Source organism: Lygodium microphyllum, chromosome 23 (genome assembly GCF_053477565.2).
Source record: "Lygodium microphyllum isolate KBCC chromosome 23, Lygodium_microphyllum_v1.1.10, whole genome shotgun sequence".
In the NCBI taxonomy this organism is placed as follows: Eukaryota; Viridiplantae; Streptophyta; class Polypodiopsida; order Schizaeales; family Lygodiaceae; genus Lygodium; species Lygodium microphyllum.
This window is the reverse complement of record NC_141157.1, coordinates 17,502,352-17,510,903: the sequence shown is the minus strand read 5'-3', so window position 1 is coordinate 17,510,903 and position 8,552 is coordinate 17,502,352. Positions and strand designations below refer to the sequence as shown.

General features: G+C 41.4%; 1 non-coding gene across 1 annotated transcript; it reads left to right on the top strand.

Moving 5' to 3' along the window:
* Nucleotides 1-7,717: 7,717 nt before the first annotated feature.
* LOC148015929 (U5 spliceosomal RNA) lies at nucleotides 7,718-7,839 on the top strand. The gene has a single exon (XR_015688267.1). It is a non-coding gene; the product is annotated as a U5 spliceosomal RNA (small nuclear RNA).
* The last annotated feature ends 713 nt before the right edge of the window (nucleotides 7,840-8,552 follow it).

Sequence of the window (8,552 nt, the reverse complement as noted above, 5' to 3'; positions counted from 1 at the left end):
CTACTTGTCATTTATGTTGATGATTTGATTATGACAGGTGACAGTGATGAAGATATCCTTCATGTGAAAATGCTATTGAAGTAGAAGTTTGAGATGAAGGATTTGGGAGAGCTGCGTTATTTCTTGGGCATTGAGGTGATTAGATCACCAAGTGGGATACAGCTCTTGTAGAGGCAGTATAGATTGGACATGCTGTCCAAATATGGGATGACAGGCTGTAAGCCTATTTCAGTTCCTTTGGAGCAGAATGTGAAGCTGAGCGCAGATGCAGGTGAGCTTCTAGAAGACCCTACTATGTACAGACGCATAGTAGGAAGCTTGATTTATATGACTATTACCAGGCCAGATTTGAGCTATGCTGTTGGATTGGTAAGTCAGTTTATGCAGGCTCCAAGGAAACCGCATTTGGATGCGGCTAGACACATACTCAGATATGTGAAGTCCACATTGCAGTATGGACTATTTTATGAGACTGGGGTTGAGATACAGTTGCATGGATACACTGATGCTGATTGGGCTGGTAGCATTTCTGATAGACGATCTACTAGTGGATATGTGTTCTCTTTTGGGAGTGCTGCAGTCACTTGGAGCAGCAAGAAACAGCCTACAGTTGCCTTGTCGAGCACAGAGGCTGAGTACAGGGGTGCAGCAATGGCTGCATGTGAGGTAGCTTGGTTTCATAAGCTACTTTATGATATGCATCAGTCTATAGATGGGCCAGTTGTCATTTATTGTGACAACATGAGCAGTATACACTTGGCAAATAACCCAGTCTATCATGCTAGAACAAAGCACATTGAGGTGCATTATCACTATGTGCGGGAGAGGGTTTTACTAGGTCTTATTGATCTAGTTTATGTCAGCACAGAGGATCAGGTAGCTGACATATTTACGAAGGCATTGGGCACAGAGAAGCTCCGCAAGTTCAGAGACCTGCTTGGTGTGCAGGAATTGGGATTGAGCTCGAGGGGGAGTGTTGAGATATCGAGCTCCACTCGTGATACGCCAGGGTGACCGTTGTGTATTTATGTCACCGACTTGTCAGTTGCAGACGCGGTTGGTACACCGCCCATGAATAATAGCTACATGATAGCTATCCTTATCTACTCTAGTTCGTGGCTTAGTTAGTATGCCACCTTAGTTAGTTGAGTTTGGTTTGAGACCCATATATAGGATTCTTCTATTTCTTTGTACTAGAGTTTTTTTGGCTTACATAACTAAGAAGAGAAAAACTGTTTTCAGCCTCCACCCTTGTGTGTATTCCCCCATTGTGCAAGCAAGAAAGCTACAAGTGAGACTCCTTCCTTCTCTCCCACAATCTTGACAAGGGATACCTAGCAGACCCGGGGGCATGCCACATAAAATGGCGATCACCAGACACTCCAAACCACCGTGAGCACATCGGCACGCCACCCATAGCCTATGAGGTTTATAGCATTCTTGACGGCTTCTTCCAAGTTTGTATGGATGATCACAGCAAGCAAATAGTTGTGGCCAATGAAGCCAAATTGTTCTCCTACCATGATGGCATACATAGGCCATTTTGATTTGACAATGACATAGGCATCGATGATGTCATCGAGATGGGGGTAGTTGCTACTAACTTGTCACCCCTCACAACCCAAGAGCAGCGATGTGGCCTTCTCGAATCTCGAGTTATACGATGATCATGGTGCCCTTGTGAAAGTTGCTCCTAGCTAAAGAATGCCAAGAAGCTTGTGAGACATTGGAGAGGGCTCCCACGATGGCACCAAACTTAAGAGCTCTAGGTTGGAGGATTATGTTGTGTGTGTGTGTAGATGCATCGAAGGTCATGACAAGTATCGCCGTGTTGTACCATCCCCTCATGGAGCGTAGTAATAGGTGCCGTGTTTTACCAAGCTTAACATGACAGCATGGATATTCCCGTACGCTTTGCTAGCTACCAACTTATAATGTTCTCTAGATGGAAATGATGGGGATAATCAGCTTGTTGGTGCTTTGTGGCCATATAAACCACGTGCGATATTTCTCCAAAATCGATCCCCTTTTTAAATGACCTAAAAATAACATCCCTACTCACTTTGAACTCACTTGTGATAGGGTTATAACAATGATACCCTTTTTGCTCTAAAGGCTATCCAATAAAAATACATTTTTTATCCTTTGGATCAAGCTTCTTCCATAGCTCATCTGGCATATGAACATATGCAATATATCCAAATACGTTCAAGTGTGATACATCGAGCTTCTTGCCTATAAAACATTCTTCGAGGTTCATACCATGAACTGCAGATGCAGGAGTTCTATTCATAATATAGACAGTAGTATGAACAGCTTTGAATCAAAAATGTTTTGGCATATTCTTTTTAGCCATCAATGCCAGTGCAACTATTGCAATATGCATATTTTTTCTTTCTGCAACCCCATTTTGCTGTGGGGTATATCTGCAAGTAAATTGCCTCTTTATCCCATGAGTCCTTAAGAAGCCACTAAACTCATTAGAGAGGTACTCTCCCCCTCCATCTGATCTCAAGCACTTAACTTTCAAGCATGTTTCTGTTTCAACAAATGCCTTGAAAGATTTGAAGTGCTCAAATACATCACTCTTTTCCTTCATGAAATATACCCATAGCTTCCTTGAACAATCATCAATAAACGTGACAATTTATTTGCTGCCACCAATAGATACATTCTGTGTAGGCCCCCCAAACATTTGTATGCACTACATTAAGTATATTTTTGCTCACTTCTCTGTCATGCGAGAATGGTTGTCTTGCCTGCTTACCAAACTGTCATGCTTCATAGACTTTATAAAATTCTGCAACTCTAAAAGATGGCAAGCCTGTAACCAATCCTTTGGACTGCATTAATTTCAACCTTTATACATTTGCATGCCCAATATGTTTGTGCTATATTTCAATGTCTTCAACCACTCCTTTTTCTTTAGCATACATAGCAACATGCATTGCAGGAATTCCAACATCTAAAGTGAACATGCATCCAACTCTACTCTCTTTTGCGACCAACCTGCACTTATCATTAAAGTCTTCTACAAAACTACATTTTGCATTGAATCGAACCTGCTACCCTTGTTCTACCATTTGGCCAACAGACACTAGATTCTTTGTGATTGATGGCACATGTAATACATTTGTCAGACTCTTTGTTTGGCCATCATGCAAGGATAAGGGAACCTTTCCGATGTGTGAAATCGGGTCACATGAATCATCACCCGTCTGCACATAACCTAGATTTTGTAAGTCCTGCATCTCTCCAAACCATTCAACATGATTGGTCACATGATTAGATGCACCTGAATTGACATACCATACATCATCATGTTTCCCCTTTCCTGTAACCGCATTCATCATATACTGCATAACAAATAGATGCTCATTTTTTCTCATCATTCTATCATGAAGATGATGCATAGTTTCCTTGCTGCAATTTGCCACTCCAAATATCATCCTTCTTAGCATAGCAATGGGCTACAATATGACATGTTTTGCCATAATAATAGCAAACACTAGTAGAATTTTCAGAACCTTTGTTCAGCCATCCACCTCTTCCTCTAGAGCTTCCCCTGCCTCTAGAGTTTCCTTGGCCTTCTAAAACCTGCATTTTACCGAATTGTTGATTTAACCTGTTTTGCTAGTTATCGCCAGCATGTCCCATACCACGGCCTCTTGAAGAGGATCTACCATGTCCCACAAATTTAGAAGCTATTTTAGTATTCCTAGTAGCTTTGCTCTTCTATTTGGTTCTACAAGGATTTTCATTGGATGATTCTGTCTTGTCATCTTGTGTGGCTCGAGTAGTTTCTTCAAAACTCTCTATCTATCCTCACTATGGCTTTTGTTTGATTCTAAGACATGCTTATTGCCCTTCCCTAGAAAAGAGACAAGGTTGGCTTTATCAAAAGTAGTGACTATCTTCTCGATTTGGAAGCATGTCTAATTTAACATGTATTTTCTTAGTTTCTACAATCATAAGAATTTTGCATTTTCCTAAGAGAAAATATAAAGATCCTCTCTAACATCTGATAGCTACATTTGTGGAAAATGAGTTTAGGTTTTTTTATCTTAGTCCATACATGATAAGTTAAGATATTGTAATTTGAAACTTCATCTATGAGAGAATCAATGATGATGAGCTCTCTTTTGGCAATGAGCTTGACCCTAAGATATATAGGGGACATCAATTCTTTGTCTATGAGGGGTATGTTTGAGTCTTTGACCCTTTGAATTGAGAAAGGCCCGTGGTGGGATTGGGTTGGGTGGATTGTTGTCATGTTGGATAGTAGTAGGCCACATGGCTTGGTTGATGGCAATTCTAACAATTTTTGGAGTTTGCATAGCCATGTGGGCCACGATTGTTGGAGTAGCAAGTCATGAGATGACTATAAGATTCCTACTTTTGGTACTATCCTCTTGAATTGGTCACACATGTTCTATAATTCGAATTCTAGTTGTACCATGTCATCATATAATTGAACTAGAACTTCCATATTTTTGGGTGGAAGTCCTGGCTTGATGTTGAAGGTTCTCAAAGAGTCGACGATTTTTGGTTCAAAAGTCCAATGTGCTTCCTTACTTGGTGGAGACATCATCAAATTCACTCTCCTTTTAGTGTCTAATTCTTCAATATTCATAATGGAGATTAAGAGGTTGTTATGATAGTCAAAGAACCATTCATGCAACTCTATCCATTGCCATGTGGAGCTAGTAAGTAGTTCCTTGAACGTCAACACGTTAGCCTCCTCTTTCCTATGCTTAAAACATGGGAACCATATAGAAAGGATTTTTTGAAGTTCAAGTATGTCAATTGGTGTGGGAAAGCATTTAGGCTTGGATAGCTTTGACGGGCCAAGATGCACCATTGGCACTGGCTTTGAAGGGGTTTCTTTAGGGGGTGTTAACCATGTGCACAACGTACACATAGATTTTGGGATGGACAATTGCTATCCCACCCCGGGGGTATGATGCCAGGAGGAATATTCCATGGTGGATTTTGTGAGGAACTATTTATTTTTCGGGGCTCGTACACAAGGAGGATTCCTTGTGCGAGAAGTTAACGGGGATGCCTGTCCTTTTTGGGAGTCAGATTAATTGAATGTGCACGTGGGTGATTCCATAGAATACATATTAAATTAATGGACATTTATGAGTTTAGAGTGCGCACTTGAATTAAATTAAGGTTAGGACAGAGTTCCAACCTATTTAATTATTTTGTAGCTGAAGACTGATAGGTGTTCACTTTTGTTGGATTTATTTAATTATTTTCTAACAATTATGAATGCTTCAGTTGATGTGTAGAGCAGGCAGTGGTGGCATTGGGTAGCACCGGGTGATGGCGTGAATCCAAATGCCTAGAAGAATTACTACTTTTGATGGGCGCGTGCCTTATCACTAAAGGCGTGGTGTCAATATTTATTTAAGGGGGCTTTTTCATTAAAGCACTTGACAAAACATTTATCTTGTATATGCGCATAGGCGCTCAGTTAAATATTTCATTATTTGATTGGGCACAGTCTGTTTTGGACACCCAAACGCCTTACTTTATATTTGGGCAAAAGCAAACGCCAAAGCAAAAGCATGCTATTTTTGGGCTTGAAGATAAATAAATCTATAAATACATGCCTTGGTAAAGCTCTCACACAAGGCATGGGGGGAGATTGCACCCAATTTGTCTTTATGTCTCATGTCATGCAAATTGGCTTTTGCTTTTTACTTGAAATTATGAAGGTTTGTAGAGTTCTTTGTTTTTGGGGAACTTCCGTCATGCACTATGTACGCATACAATATCCGATCTGCACACCAGAGGTTCCCTTTGTGGCTTGCTACCAATTTCTCTTATGGTTGAAACGAGTTCTTGAAATAAAGATTTGTTGCTTTGCTCTGCAGATCAGTGATACCCTTATTTACTTGTGCATGCCTTGCAACAAACCTTGATTCGTATGTATTAAACCTTCATTCAATGTCTTCAAATCCTTGGAATATACCATCATTCATATGTCCAACTCTTTAGATAGTAACAAGTAATCATTCACTGCATGTACTTCATTGTATCCTCCAATGCTTGGTGTGTGCTGTAGGCAACTCCAATGCTTAAGTCTTCATCTCTTTCCTCAAAATTATTGGCTTCATTTGTGTAATTTTGATCCTCTTGAAAGTTTCTAACACCCTCATTCATTGCTTCTGTAATAGGGTCTTTCTTCTTATTCCTCGCAATTGGAAACAATATTGTAGTAGTAGGCTGTTTGTCCATAAAATCCCTTGTCCCTCTCAGAATATAGCTCCAATCCTCATGCTTAATAGCTTACTAGAAGGCTTATTATGTGGGAATATATCAGTTTTGAAAAGATTTCAACTTGAACTGAAGACTTTAGGTGGAACAATGATAAACAGTGTCACCCTATATGTTGTTTAGGTGCTGTCTCACTGTACCTACTATCAGTAAATCAACAATAACTTGAGCTCCTGATATCGGGTCGATAAAAATTTTGATTCAAATCAAAGCTTAGGATCCCCTCTTCGTAAGGAGCTATTAAGTTCTCAATATGGATGAGTATAACATTTTGTATAATAGGATCTTCCGTGTTGATACTAATGTGTCTTGTATTGCAGTTAGTAGATAGCTAGAATTAGATAATGTTATAGAGAATAAACATTTCAAGGAAGCTCATTGTAATACGAATGAATTGTTCTAGTTGAACACTTCATAGAGTGAAATTATTGTATTTTTGGGGGCTTACAAGTGCAAGGACATTGTATGCTCCTATATGCAATTTATGTATTTGTATGTCAGTACCTTGCAAGGCCTAGAGGGCTTGATTATGATTTTGTAAACCTTAAAATAGATTTAACAGAATAGGAGTTGGAAAATAGTAGGACAAAAGCAAGATATTCATGCAAAGAAAGCAAGAGCCTCAAAAGGGGATGCATTTTAACGATTTTTGAGCACAAAAATGTTACTACAAATCCATAAAACATGCATGGGGGAGATGCTCACCCATGCATGGGGGGAGATTGTGCTCAATCTTGTGTTGTGCATGCTCGCTCTATTTTCTTCTCTCTTGCAATTAGGCATTCTTTCAATTTTCTTGTTAATAACTAATAATTCTTAGTGTATGACGAAGGTCCTCAACACATAGGCATGCTCACACACATAGGTGTACACTCACACACTCGTTGACATAGGTCTATGCACACTCATGCACACAAACCTAGGCATGCATACATAGGCTGTGTGAGAAGGAAATTGGAAAAATTAAAATGTTACTTTCATAGCCCGAAAAGTTGTGCCTAGGCATTGTTGCTGACCAATAGCAGGTCTTACACGTGGTGAACTGGAAGTGAACGTCATCGGACAAGCATCTCATGGATGGTAGAGAAAGGTTCGTGGTTGTGAGCCAGATTGCGCACTCCAGCACATATGAACGAGTGGGTTCGATATGGAGCTTGCGAACCCCACCGTGGTGTGGTGGGAACAGGTCCGCAATAATCTTGTTTCTTACTCGCGTGGTTTTGCTCAGTTGAATGGGGTGGTGGACACCGGATATTGGGTGGGAGATATAGCTAGAAAATTGCTCGGTGGCCGAATGTTCAGCCTTTTCCGCGCATGCATGGACAACGTTGCTCAGAGATCCCACATGCGCAAAGGGCCGGGGAAGCGCACTAGAGAAGGAAAATGGTAGGGTATATGAGGCCTTCCCGTGACTGTGTTTTTCTCAGGAAGCTGCGTGTTGGGCACATAGCGAACTATTCTTTCGCCTTTTACTAAAGAATACCGTGTGCCCGGCACAGACAAGCAGCATATCCCAATTTTTGGAGTGCCCCCCCGCTAGTTCTGGGGGGTCATTACAACGTCGAACGCTCAAATGGATGTTCTCCTTCGAACAGCAGCAGCCCGCGCGCGGTCTCCTCGTAGTTCCGCTTCTGCCGATGTCATTCAGGTTGCAAACTGTCTGTGATAGTGGCGGTGTGTTGTACCGGCGCACGGGCGCCTTCTCTGGCGGGAATACCCCTGTAGATCCGGGGCCATGCCGCATAAAATGGACACTCCAAACCACCGCGAGCACGTCGGCACGCCCCCCGCAGCCTATGAGGTTTTTAGCTAGAAAGGTTTATAGCGTTCTAGATGGCTTCTTCCAAGTTCGTGTGGATGATCACACCAAGCAAATAGCTGTGGCCAGCGAAGCCAAATTGTTCTTCTACATAGGCCATTTTGATTTGACAAGGACATTAACTTGTCACCCCTCACAACCCAAGAGCAGCGATGTGGCCTTCTCGAATCTCGAGGTATACGTCCCGACTAAAGAATGCCAAGAAGCTTGTGAGACATTGGAGAGGGCTCCCACAAATGTAAGAGCTCTAGGTTGGAGGATTATGTTGTGTGTGCACGTCGAAGGTCATGACAAGTATCGCCGTGTTGTACCATCCCCTCATGGAACGTAGTAATAAGTGCCGTGTTTTACCAAGCTTAACAGGATAGCATGGATATTCCCGTACGCTTTGCTAGCTACCAACTTATAATGTTCTCTAGATGGAAACGATGGGGATAATCAGCTT